The following is a 13,477-nucleotide window of genomic DNA, read 5'->3' on the forward strand; positions in this document are numbered from 1 at the left end:
TACATGGTGCACTTTCGCGTTTTCCTGGCTCTGGCGAGCTAGGCCCTGATTTCTGCCATTGAGCCCTTTCTTCCTTCTGCCTCTGAAAACTGCAGCCTGGATCTGCATCCATGACCCTTACCCTACTCCCTGCGCGGCGAGCGGTGCCCGGCTCGGCCTGCTTGCCTGCCAAGACAATTCAGCCTTCAAGTTATCTGTTCCGCTCCTCGAAAATACATTCCTGTCTAGTGATATAGGTAAACATCTCCCCAGCTGGAGAGCAAAGGGCCCGGCTTTCCTGTCTCCGTGCAAGTAATTCATTGCTCCCGTTACCATGGTAGGCCCATGGCCCCTCGCATTACACGTAGACACGTAGACACATATGTACGCACTAGCCGTCAGTATAGAATAGCCTTTGCCCGAAAGACCTTTCCTTCTAGATAAAACAGTTCTACAACACAAGATATCAGATATGATTTGGGTTTAGGTTGTTCTGACACGCCAGACTTCTGTCTCCCCTTCTAGTGCTAAATGTCAAGTCCCCTTCACCCTCCAGTTCCACGTCAATCACACGTCATGTTGCCTGCGCGCGCATCCAGCCATATATTTCTGCTGACACTGCAGGATTCCTCTATGGATCCACCCACCTGTGACACTCTTATGTGACGTTTCTAGCACACACCTCCGTGTACGCCCTCGTGCACGCCTTCTGTTACGTACATGTGTTCTTATCTCTTTTCTCTCAGCTGTTACGCCTTCTGTATCCATCACCATTGTATGCATTTACTATATATATTGTGCACTGTTAATAAAGTATTGTCTATCCCTTCCTGAACCCTCGTGGTGATGGAACATGATACCATGGTTCGAACCATTCCATTTTATGGAATAAAACCCTTATAAACTCAGATGCCACGGACTCTGCCTCTCATTTTTGATTGAGCTATTTTTATTGAACTTTACCGCATAGAAATTCCGCATAGGTAAACTTTATTTACCACATGTAAGCCCTACGGCTAAGGCCAAAAATGGCCCTTGCCGCCGAATTCTGTACAGATTGTAGGCGTGTGAGGAGATATTCAGGGAGGATAAAGTATGTTGGCGTAGTCCAGCCTAGAACCAATCAGAGCCTGTACCGTAATCCTCCTGTGGGCATGAGATAGAAAAGGAAGAAATTTCCTGGGGGTTCGTAGAAGGCATAAAACTAAGAATCTGGGGTTTAAGGGTATGGCCATTATCAATTTTTACGCCCAGATTTTTCGCCATAGAAGTGGCAGATGATGGAGGGTACATATCGGTAGGCGACCAGGATTTCCAGTTGGCATCAGGGGAACAGCTGAAGAAAAGAATCTATGACTTATCAGAGTTACATCTTAGCTGGTTCAGTTGGAACCATGAAAAACAGCCTTGAGGCAGCTCATGATGGTATCACCGGCGAAGTCTGTGTTCTTATCGCAGGTGAAAAGAAGCTGCGTATCATCGGCGTAGGATACAATCCAGGCTCCATGATATTCCACCAAATCCGCCAAGGGAGACATATAAATATTAAAAAGAGTGGGGCTCAAAACCGAACCCTGTGGGAATCCCACGTCCAGTGGAGGAACTGGAGCAGAGAAAGGGGGGGCCCAAATAGATTGTTGGCGACCAGATAAGAAAGACTCAAACCAGTTGAACACCGTCCCTCTCAGACCAATCTCCTGGAGTCTTGAAAGAAGACGGCTGTTAGTGACGGTATCGAAGGCCGCAGAGAGATCGAGTAGAACCAACATTGCCTTCCCTCCACTGTCCAGAACCTCTTTTATAGACTCAGTGACTTCCAGTAGAGCAGTCTCTGTGCTTAGGTTCGAGCGAAACCCAGATTGAGTGTGATGGACAATATCTCGGGTTTCAAGGAAGTTCTAGAGAGTAGAGTGGACATGTTTTTCCACAATTTTAGCAAAGGCAGGGAGTAGCGAAATTGGTCTGTAATTAGAGTGTACGAGGGGGTCCAAATTAGGTTTTTTCAATAGCGGAAGGATGTGAGCCATTTTCCATGGACTGGGAACAATGCCGATTTCAAGAGAGGCATTGAGGACCGGATTGATGATAGGATTGATATTATGTGCCATCTTGGCCAGGAACTTAGTGGGGCAAGGATCTGACAGAGAACCGGACTTTAATTTATATAATAGATCCAGTGACATTTGTGGGGATAAAGGAGGAAAAAGTGAGAGCGTGTGGCTCTCCGGAAGAGAATGAATCGCGGAAAGATTTGAGCCGAAGTCTCTTAGAGAATCAGTTGGCACGAAGGAGGCCTGAATACTTATGATCTTATTAGCAAAAAAACTAGCCAATTGTTTGATCTATAGCTCTGTAGGTGAAAAATTATAAATTAAAGAAGCGGGGGAGGTGAATTCCTTGACTATTATGAAAATTTCTTTGCTAATATTTGCTGCAGATTCGATTCTTTTGGAGAAGTGGAATTTTTTCTCTATGGCAATAGCCTTTGGATACCCTTTGATAAGTTCCTTATATATCTCTTTTGTTGGGACAGCGTAGCTTTTGCGCCACGCTCTTTCGGCTTTCTTACAAAGCCTTCTGCTCTCATAGAGTGCAGGGCTGAACCAAGGTGCTGAAGCACGAGAATTTCTTTTAGACCAGATATAGAGGGGCGCTATCTCATCAAGGCGCTGTGTGAGCCATGACTGAAAAAAAACTAAATCACAAGCCAGCTCAGCATGTAGCTTAACATTCTGGACAGGGAGAATCTGCAGAAACAAGAAGTCGGCTGTCAGCGAAGTCAGGACAAGGTCTGCACAACTATTCTAAAGGAGAAAGAACAATTGATGGAAAGAATGCTGAACAATGTCAAACATTCACTCCCAAGTATAAAGATCTGGGGCCAGATGTAGGTAAGTAACATTCACCGAATCTTAATTACCGAAAATTACCGAATTTTACCGATTCGGTAATTAAGATTCGGTAAATGTGAGGGGTTGGTATGTAGGGAATCCAGATGTTCCCTTTTACCGAATCGGTATAATTCGGTATTTACCGATTCGGTAAATACCGAATCGGTAAAGCCTATTGATTCCTATGGGCTTCAAAGCCCATAGAAATCAATAGGCTTTACCGATTCGGTATTTACCGAATCGGTAAATACCGAATTTCACAAGGGTGCAGGGGTTGTCTCTTTGACACCCCCTGGCACCCCCTAAACAGGATTGGGTGCCATGTGGCAGGCATACCTGCCCTAAGGGCAGGTCTGCCTGTCATATGGCACAGGTGTGCATGCACACATGTGCATGCACACCAGAATCGGTATTTTACCATCAAATAGTTTTTGATGGTAAAATACCGATTCTGTAATGCTTGTGGGACTCAGAAGAGTCCCACCTACATATCAATTTTACCGAATCAGAAAAAATACCGATTCGGTATTTTACAGAATCGGTAAATTTACCGATCGGTAAATTTACCGATTCTGTAAAATACAGGGCCCTACATCTCAAATTGCATTTACCGGTCGGAAACGGCCGAATTCGGCCGTTACCGACCGGTAAATGACTACCTACATCTGGCCCCTGGTCCTAAATCCATTGCTTTTTTGCTCACCATGCCATTCCAGTATGGAAATCGTAAATCATACGCTCTTCTATAGCGCCTTATCACCGTAAGGTCTCAAGGCGCATGCTTTGGGAACCCGTCCTGGTCTTTCCCTGCGAGATTACCCCTACTGGGCATCCCCAAGGTGAAGACCAGGCATCCCATCGTGGTGGGGCCGTAGTGGAGATTAAGCAAGCTATTGCCCAGAGTTGCAGAGTGTGAACCCACGATTAGAGTAGGCACTGAGGCGAGAATTATCAAGTCCGTGGACATTATAAGCTCAAGACCCTGCCGCGTCGGGAATTGAACCCTGGTCCCGGGTCTGACCTCTGCATCAGGGTCTGCCTCCTCTAACCGGTGAGCCACACTTCTCCACATGTAACCAGCCATATGCAAATCAGCCTTGACCATGCACCCCAGGGGAACAGTCCAGCCCAAACTGCCAGGCTAGGTCCTTCCCGAACTTGAAACAAGCATCCTAGAACCGGTTTCGGAGTATCACCCCTCATCAGGCAGGCTAGCTTAACTGGAGTGGTATGGTGAGCACTAGACCCACGTCTGGGCATACCAGTCCCATTAGGGTGACAAATGCAAAAAGAGCAATTGATGGACGAATGCTGAACAATGTCAAACATTCACCCCAGTACAGAAATCTGGGCCTAAATCCATAATTTTTTCGCTCACAATGCCCTTCCAGATTGCCATTCAAGGCTGTACCCATCCATATGCAAATCAATCTTGACCTTGCGCTCCATGGGAACAGTCCAGCCCAAACTGTCAGGTCAGGTCCTCCCTGGACTGGAGACAAGCATCCTGGGAGCTATTCTAAAGCATAACAAGAACAGAAAAGGTTTTTTTTCCTAACAGTTTTCCACCAAACGAGCCAATCCAAAGACAGTGTTGTATAGGAGCAGGTAGACTCCATAGTTTACCAGCTCTCAATCAAATGAGTAACCATCTGGGCTACCTTGAATGTAACATCGGTCTGGTCTGCCTGGTTTAGGAGGTCTCTCCCACCGTCTCAATCTTCATATTTGAGGCCAACTTCGTAATTAAAAGTTCAGTAGTCTACTGATCTAAAACAATGCGCAAAAACCCTATTCTAACTTACCAAGGCACACAATAAGACACCTGTAAAGAAGAGAAAAACAAGGCAGTTGCAAAACATATTTTATGGAAATGCAACATGTGCATTCGGGCCTAGTTACAAGTCAGGCCAAAATTAGATACAGAGTAGACTCTAACAAGTACTCTTAGGATAAGTAAATAAAGGATACATGTAAGAGAAACATGCATTGTCTTCAATAGTAAATATATTATAATTAAGGCTCCCTGTTTTCCGTTTTTACTGATTTTTACAGATAAATACAGACAGAAAACAATGTGTTTTCTGTCTGCATTTATTTTAAAAGTGGATAAATACAGAAAATTGTGATGCTTTAAAGTGATTCTCCCTGCTGTCTTTCATGAATTATAATAGCCCAACAGCTAAGCAGATGGACAGCATGAGCAATTAAAAAACAGGATGAAATTTCTTTAAATAACGGCATGTGTCAATATACATTTGTGGTATAATGCTAGTATTTACCAGTGGATGTATTGTTATGTAATATTTGGCAGCTTAAATAACTAAAACACGACAGACATCAAAGTATGAGTGTGCGTCTATCAGTTAAATAAATATGGAAATGTACAGTTTTAAAGCTTCATTTATACGCAAAACACGAAATAAATATGGATAAATACAGAGTAAATGGCCCAAAAATAAATATGAATAAATACAGACGGAAATGTAAAAATAAAATAGCATAAAACCGGGAGCCCTAATTATAATCCCACTAAATAAACAGGTTACTCTCTGCTACATGAATACATAACCACTCACTAAAATTGATTAATAAAATGCACGCAGATTAATATAGTCAAACACATGTTGAGTATTTAAGTTGCTGATAAAGAGGTGGGGCACTAAATTACAGTACTCCACAGTTCATAAGTAACAATCCTAATACAGATCAGAGACCTACGAACTGTAATCAAATAGCTGCGTGCAAACTGAATGTTATAGTTTAGAATATTATGTTTCTCCCTAGTATTTCATCATCATAATGTTGCTAGAAAGGATTTGTTTGGGTAGAAACATTCTTATTAGTAAAGCCAACTCCAACCACTGCAGTACATTTTAAATCCTGAGTTTGTGGTTCTCCAGGCCAAACACTCTTAAATTGTGCCACTTACTAGTATGGATGGCATGTGATGGCATGTGATTTGTACATTTTGTAATCCTCATTGTAACTTTCCTAATGACTTATTTACATTAGTGTGAGTTATTGTCTCTGTATAATATGTATGTGATTCAAAGTGCTTTGTCACCCTACGCTGTTATGAGTAGCACTATAAAAGCAAATAAAATGCATGTGAGAGAGGGACTATGGAGAGATGAGGGGCACAGTTGGAGGATGGTAGTGAGGGAATCCGTGGTGAAGGGTGTCATTGGGAGGTTGCCAATAAAGATTGTTGCACTGGGCACCAGAAGTACTGAAGCTGGCCATGGGTGTGAGTATGGCTTAATGTTGGACTCCTAAAACATCCTACTTGCTTTACTATGTGTGTTCGGCCTGAATAGTAGTGGAGGAAAGATAAGCATATGTGAACGTTTACACAACTGGCTTACGTGTTAGCTAAAGGAAGACTGGTTATGAAGTGTAAGAAACATGTGAACTTAGTTGGTAAAGTGGAGGCATGATTTGAGATATGTTCAATGACTGAAAGTCAAAGACAGAATAGCTCATACTCTGACCCAGCAACAGGAGACTTTATTATCTGGCTATCATATATAGCTAAATAAACTAAAACTCAACTACAATTAGGCAGCGATGCATACTTACTTCAGATCAACATGGATGAATCATGTATGCTTAATTACATGCAAATGTACCCTTGAGAAGTGGGAATGTAAAGGTTTTTGCATATTATTCCTGTGGGGGCTTTTGTTGTATGTTGGTTAAATGACTTATATTTGTGGTCATTTACATGTGACTGACTGCTACATGAAACGCTAAAAACATTATTGCTTAAAAGAACAACATTTGTATTTTGAGGGGGGGTAAACACATTGAGATAATTGTGCAGCAAATACTTCAGAATAACCCATAAATAAAAATACAGATTGAGTCTCTCAATGTATGCTTAGCAGAATCTGGGTGCAATAACAGGCCTGGTATTTCCAATACCATGGGGTCAATCTAGGTCCTTGACACAAGGCTACATATTGTTTTTATGTCCCTCAGAATCAGAAATACCAGTTGTAATTCAGGGGGCAGTATTACCACATCTGATATTATTGCATATAGTAATACTAGATGCAGTAATACCACACGAGGTAGAAATGGCCCATTGGCCAGAGCTGCCGACCTTAGATCCAGAGTACAAGATTGGAGTCCGCTCAACGTCCTGTGAGTCTGGGCACAAAACGTAGGGCTCGATTCACAAACTGCATTTTGTAGTTTGTAAAGTAGTATGACAATAGTACTACTTGGTTAATAAATAAAGCAATTCAAGTAAATCTCCATATCTACCTCTCCTATCTTTTCTATGGAGAAATCCTCACACATGTAATTAAACTACTTAGTGGTAAATGTGAGAGGGACCAGTGAGAGTGGCTAGAAAAAGGGGTATAGTTACTACCAAATGGAGTGGGATGTAAGATGGAGTAGGGAAAGGTTTAGTTAGAGTGATGGAGGGTTTAGGAAGGGTCAATCACCCACCCAGAAAAGACCTCAACACTTCACAAACGCTCACCGGACCCGCTGCCTCCTCACAGAAACCTGGCAGACCCCCATGTCAGCCCTGACATCACGATGTCCATCCGCTGATTACAAAGACAGCCAACACAAGCTGTGAGGCAGAATCACCATCAACTTCAAGGGTTCCATTAGTTCCACCACTGTTATATCCTGCTCTTCCTCTCTCTTTGTCCCTCCTTAGTGTTAGTGTCTGCTTGTCTATGTCATGTCTCTTTGATGTCATCCATGATTCTACCTGTTGCTATTCAAGGGATTTATCAGTTACCTGGTGGCTGAGCAGGAAGTTATCTGCTCCCGGTGGAGTTTCTTACCATATTACATTCCTACCTGAATGCTGTACCTTCTATCTAATCTCAATTATAAATATACTACATGAACATTACAACAAGGACCCTTCATCTTTATTTTATTGAATTTAACAGCCACCCCCTCAGAAGCAACCCCAGAAGCATTGACCTTCAAGCTCCACATAATCGCCAACCTCCCCATGAGGGGCACCCTCCTTTACTGACCAATGGCTCATGCACCAACTTCATCAGTACCATCGTTGCACCCCTCATCCTTTAATCAAGCACCTTCATCCTCCTCTGAGAAATACATTTTCACATGGACAACCACATTCAACACCATCACCCTACTCAAAGACCTGGGTGAAGGACCACCGGACACATACTGGAGCTCATATTTACCACATTTAGGAATATCACAATATATGAGCTGACTAAAACCACTCACTGACCACTTCCTTGTCAAATGTGTTGTTCCCATCCTTCATCGCCACAGAACCAACACAACCAAACCCACTCGAAGAGAATGGAACAAGTTTTCAGACGGAGCCTGAAATACCAAAGCCCAGGAACATCGGCCCAAAATCAACAGCAGCTTCCCTGACTCCATCTCCAATTTCAATGAATGAATCAACACCTGCTTTAACACCTTGACACCCTTTAAATCTAACAAAACAATAAGTTTTGGTCCAGACCACAAGCAGACAGCTACACGTAGAAACTCAGGATGATTAAATGCCACTGCAAATAATTAGAACACAGACAGAAGCTGAGACAATGTGGACAGGAACACCTTCAGATTCGACCACAGACACTTCCACCACCAGATCCAAGCCACAAAATTCTCCTTTCTCAAAGACCAGATTGATGCCAGCATCAAAAGCAGCAAAAAGAACTTCGCCATCATGAAAGATGTCACTTATCCAGCTGCCAACTGCACCAGTATCCCCCTGTTGCAGGACCTCTACACCAAAGTGTCCCGGCTAATTTGTAACAAGATAACCAACTTATACAACAACTTCATCCCTCAAGCAGACCTCGCGAGCCTTGCTAAACATTTCCCCATGTCCTCCACAGAAAAAACACTGATGGCCTGGCCTGCAATCACCATGGAGGAAATCTCTTCCAAAATGCAGTTCAACCACTCAGGAACCCCTTTGGACCCACTCCCCCACCTCTCCTTCATCAAGGGTCAGCAACCCATCAGCTCAGCACTCACCCTGATCCTGAATGCATCTATAACAACAGCCACAATACCTAGAAAAACACCACCACACTACTCCTATTCAAGAAGCCCTTGACGGACCCAACAACACAGACAGACCTATCTACCTGTTACCCTACCAGGCCAAAGTCCTGGAGAAGTTGATCAACAAGCTCCTAGCAAACCACTTCAAAGGTAAGTATCTCCTTGACGTTACTCATTCGTAGTTCAGACCAAACCATAGCACAGTAACAGCCCTCATCCCCACAACAGACAACATCCACATGATCATACACAGAGAAGACACTGCCTCCCTCATTCTACTGGACCTCTTTACGGACTTCAACACTGAATCTACCCCATCTTCATTAAACGACTACATAAAACTGGATTCAAGTACCTGCACTCAGCTAGAGAGGGTCCTTCCTGACTGGTCGTCCCTGTCAATCAGCCCAGCCCCAAACTGCTCAGATTCCTGCAAACCTCATCTGTGGAGTAATGCAAGGCTCATCATTGAGCCTGACCCTATGCGACATTTAAATGATCCTAGTATCACCTGTGCGTACAGTACCAGATTCATATCCGAAGCCAAAAACACACAGCTGATTCTTCTTCAGACAAAATGCCTAATGCCCGGACCATGTTCACCACTTGTATGATGAAGTCGTTGATAATGGATGAAAACAAGACAAAGCAAAAGTTGTAATTGTCAGCAGAAACTCTTCACCCTGGGACTCCTCCTTGTAACCAGCAGGACTCAGGCCCACCACCACACCTACCCCCACCATCCACACCAAGAAGAAGCCACATTCCCGCTTCACAAACAAATCAAATTGGCTATAAAATATCCAACCCAGTGTGTACATAAATTTTTATATTGTGAATGCTTTTTTTAGAATGATTATTACACCTTTAATGTTACAACTTTGGTTTGTACATATATAAGCATCCGCCCATCCTTTATTTTTCATTATCTTATCCCATTCCTCTTTCAATAGATGTGTTTCCTGAAGAATAATAATTTCGCTTTCAGATGTTTTGAGATATTCCAAGATTTTATTTCTTCTACTTTTGGTTCTCATACCATTAACATTCCAACTTAGAATTTTTATGGTTCTACCAGTGTCTCCCATTCTCCTTTATAATCTTCATTTTTTCCGGTAAGTTTCGGTAGCGTAGTGCTTTTTGTTGTTCCGGTTTTTTTTTTTTCCATTTTTTCTTTTCAATATCGAGGATTTATTTTTTTGGGTTTTTTTTCACCATTTTGCTCCCCACCCATTTTTTGTCTTGTATTTTTTTACGCTTTTCTGTTTTAATGTTTTGTTCTTACCCTCCCTGGGGAAGCCTCCTTCTTCTTCCCTTGGGGTATTCATTTTACCCCCTTTTCGCTCCTCTTCTTTGGACCTGGAATATGTATTAAGGAATCCAGCGCTTTAGATATTTTTTTTTTCCTTTATTCTGCATCTATATACATTTGTATACATTAGAAGTCTATTTTCCATTTGAACAGTGTCCTTCATTAAGCAGAGCAGATTTTTCACCTCATCAGGATCTCTAATGTTCCTCATTTTGTTACGCCACATGATTCTTAAAGAGGGTGGGAATTTCATCTGCACTGTAGCTCCTAGAGCTTGTAACTCCGGCATGAATTTTCCCAGTTCCCATTGTCTGTCTTGAGACGCTTTAGACATATCAGATCTAATTTTGAAAGACCATGAGTCTTTACTGAAATTTCCTTTTTTCAGTGCTTCACCAAAGATTCTCTCTTTTAACGTATATGTCTTAAAGTTTATAAGGACTTTTCTGGGTGTTTTCCTGTCTTTGGGTTTTCCATAGGGGTCTCTGTGGACTCTTTGTATGTCTTCTCCTAGTGTCTCAGCTTCACACCACGGGAAATGTTCCACTAGTAGTTCCACAATAAATTTCCTAATATCACTACCCTCTTTATTTTCAGGAACATTCAAAATTCTTATATTATTTTTCCTCGCCTGATTTTCAAGAGATTCCATTTTTTCGCTTATAGATTTTCCCTCTTGTCTCAACGTGTATATTTCCTTTCTGTTACTTTCCACCCTACTGTTCAATTTGCTCACTTCTCCTTCTATTGCTGTGACTCTCTCCCCTAGAGCGTTTAATTTACAGTCCAGCTTTTGACATACTTCTTGAATTTTATCTTGTTTCGCTTCAGATATGGCGAATTTGTCTCTCATCTCGATCCATATTTTCTCAAGAAAATCGTTGGTTTGACTCCTGGGACTTTTGGGACCCGTTGGTCCTTCCTTCTCAGTTACTTGCTGCTCTTCCACATTTTCTTTCTCTATGTTTTCCTCTGTCACTTCATTATTACTGATTTGAGTTTTTCTGCTGTATTTTCTTCTAATTCTTCTGTTTCTTGTGTTGTAACTAAGGTAGCTTTGGCTATTGCTGCGCCTCCTTCGGCCATTTCTTGATGATCGAGATGAGGTCTAGTTTTATCAATTATTTTGCTTTCTGATCCAACTTTAGTTACCGTTTTTAAGAAGAGATTTGGATTTTTGATTTGTGGGATATTGAGAGACTCTTTTTGTGAAAGGTGAGTTTCTTTTTTTTTCTGTGGTGGGCTTAAATCGAGTTTTTCTGATGATAGTACAGGTCGTTTTATATCATCATCTTTTGTTTTCTGTACCTGGACTTTAAAAAAAGTTCTTAATGAGGGTGTGATCTTTATTTTCTGACTTGTATCAACTTTGTCTCCAGGTAGTTTTAAGAGTTTTTTTGTACGTTCTAGAGATGATTTTTTTGCCTTCCTTCTTTTTACTTCTCTGGGGGTAATATTTTTAGGGTATTGTTCTTGTTTGAGAAAGTTCCTGTTCCTAAGGCAGTAGTTTGAGACCACAGCTACTGCACTTTTTTTTTCTTCTATATCCTTCAGGGTGTCTGTTTTTTTTTAAACTACCCACTCTTGGAAAATGTCTGTCTCAATTTCTGTATCTTTTTCATTTCTCAGCCCGTTTACACTAAAATTACCCTCCTCCTCCTGTACTTTTTTATTCATGTGAGGCTCAAGACTGAAGTCTTCCTTTTTTTTGGCAGTCTCTGTTTGTGTTGGTGTTTAATGCCGCTGTTTTCACTGTTTTCACTGTAATTACTTCTCTTTTCCCTTCTCCTTTGCTCGCATTTTTACTTTGACCTCCTCGGCTGCTAGCCCACACTCTGCCCTGGATCACAGAGCAACACGATACCACAATTTGCTCACCTTCGCTGCTGCTGTCTCTGCCACTGCCGCTGATCCCCCGGAACAGGAAGCCAAGCCTCCCACACACCTTCCTGTGAACTGCTCTCGCCTTCCCAGCCTCTGCCCAAACACCGAGGAGGCTCGCGCTGCAGTCCGACGCGTCTCTCTCCACCCTCGCCGACAACTCAGCACTCTCGACGGGCTCCGCTCTCAACTCCTCACAGATCAGGTAACCGACCATCCCTTTACCAGTAACTATTGTCTTTACTCGCTTACTCGCTCGAGGGTCAGAAAAGGGGATCTAAAGGGGTTCAAAGGAAAAAAACTCTTCTTTCAGTCCTTCGTCATTATGCTCTATTATGCGCCGTTGGAAATTTTCGCGTCTTGTGTCTAATTACTTCCTCATGTTCTGCTTCATGTTCTGCTTCATGCTCCACACCAAAATCCGCTTTTTAGGACGCTATCTGTTAAACGCCGTTATTGTGTCTGCATTGCGCTGATTCCGTCGTGCCTCGCATTTTGCATGCCAGATCTCTCGTGAGGAGCTCTCCGACCGGGCGTCTCACTCTGCCGCCATCTTCCCCTCTCAAGAGACTGAGTAACAAGTAGACAACTCTAAAAAAATCTTTAAAGGCAAGTATAGAATCCTCAGAAGTTGACAGGAAAGGGAGATGGGCATTAGCAAAAGTAAAACTAGGAAACATGGCAAATACAATAGCAGGATATTATGGCCCCAATCTTGATGATCCAGAACCCTTACAGAATCTGTACACACAATTACTAACAGCCAACACTCCAGTAATTTTAGGAGGAGACTTTAATCTCATCTTAGACCCTAAAATTGACAGGTCTCCTCCAGGAAGAAACTCCAACTCACCTAATTTACCTAAAATGAGGGAGTGGATTGGCATATACAAGAGGGATTTAGAATTAATAGACATATGGAAAGAAAAAGGGGATAAGGGCCAACCGTTCACACTACATAATAAGAGACTAGGACATAGGTCTAGAATAGATTACTTCCTAGTTGATAGAAGTTTACTGACAAATGTAACAAGCCTAATTCACATTCCAGCCCATCTATCGGACCACTCAGCTGTACAGCTAACACTACAAACTAAGATAACCCACACACATAAAAGATTCACGGTGGAAAGAGCCATGTTTTCAGATCAAGAAATAGTACAAGCATTTAGAGAAGAAACAGAAGCCTTTTTTGAGAATAGTAAAACAGGAACATCTAAACAAATAGCTTGGGACACGTATAAGGCAGTAATTAGGGGTAAGCTACTCAGTCTAGGAACATATAGATCAAAAAAACTAAAACAAGAACTACTAGATATCGAAAAAGGTATAAACGTCCTAGATACACAAATACTAACAGAAAGGGATCCGGTTATGA

The sequence above is a fragment of the Lissotriton vulgaris genome, chromosome 2_1 (genome assembly GCF_964263255.1).
Source record: "Lissotriton vulgaris chromosome 2_1, aLisVul1.2, whole genome shotgun sequence".
NCBI lineage: Eukaryota > Metazoa > Chordata > Amphibia > Caudata > Salamandridae > Lissotriton > Lissotriton vulgaris.